The following is a 905-nucleotide window of genomic DNA, read 5'->3' as shown; positions in this document are numbered from 1 at the left end:
CATGATTGAATCTTGATGATAAAGATGTGCAATCTTATCATTTATTCCACAATTGCATTTGCCACATGAACAATTTGATAAAGGCCTGAGATTCAACAATTGATCCCAAGCAGCTTGAATCTCAGTGAAGAAGGTTGTTACAGTGGAATCACCTTGCAATATAGTGGAAATTTGCTTCTGGAGCTGAGAAATTCTTGGTCCATTTGCTTGCAAGAAACGAATCTTGAGTGCATTCCACACTGCAAAAGCTGTGTCTCTGTAAATGACACTAGCTTTGATGTGAGGTGATACAGAGTTCAAGATCCAAGATGAGATCATCAAATTCAATTTTGACCATGCCTGTTTCTCGAGCGGTGTGATTGCCATGGAAGCAGTGATGGAGCCATCAACGAAGCCAAGTTTACTTTTAGCATCCAAATGTTGAGCAACCAGGATCGCACCAGGAGATTCTCCATGATGCATAAAAAATGGACTGCGAGGATCCTCCATTGGAGTAAGCTCGCGATGTGAAGAATTGGATGAAGTGGTTTCAGTGTTTGACGCCATTGATAAGAGCTCAGGCTCAGGCTCTGATACCATATAAGAAAGCACAAGTATCTACAGAGAGAAATGAAGTGCTAGAGAGAATTCAGGTTGAAGAAGAACTGAATTTCCATTAATGAATTAAGCTATACAACCTCTGATCTAAATACCAGAAAACAGAGAGCATGAGAGAGCAAAACAAATATCCCTAAATACACGGAGGCAGTTATGGCACGTGAGTGAGTTAGTTACTCCACGTGTGAACTTAACTCTCCTAAAACAATATAAACTACATGTAGTTTTACACAGAAAAAACAATATATTATACTTATGCTACTGTCGTTTAAGGCCTGTTATTTATTTCTTCATTTTGATCTTCTTCT

This window comes from Quercus suber, unplaced genomic scaffold (assembly GCF_002906115.3).
Source record: "Quercus suber isolate HL8 unplaced genomic scaffold, Cork oak 2.0 scaffold_603, whole genome shotgun sequence".
Classification (NCBI taxonomy): domain Eukaryota; kingdom Viridiplantae; phylum Streptophyta; class Magnoliopsida; order Fagales; family Fagaceae; genus Quercus; species Quercus suber.
This window is presented reverse-complemented; position numbering follows the sequence as displayed.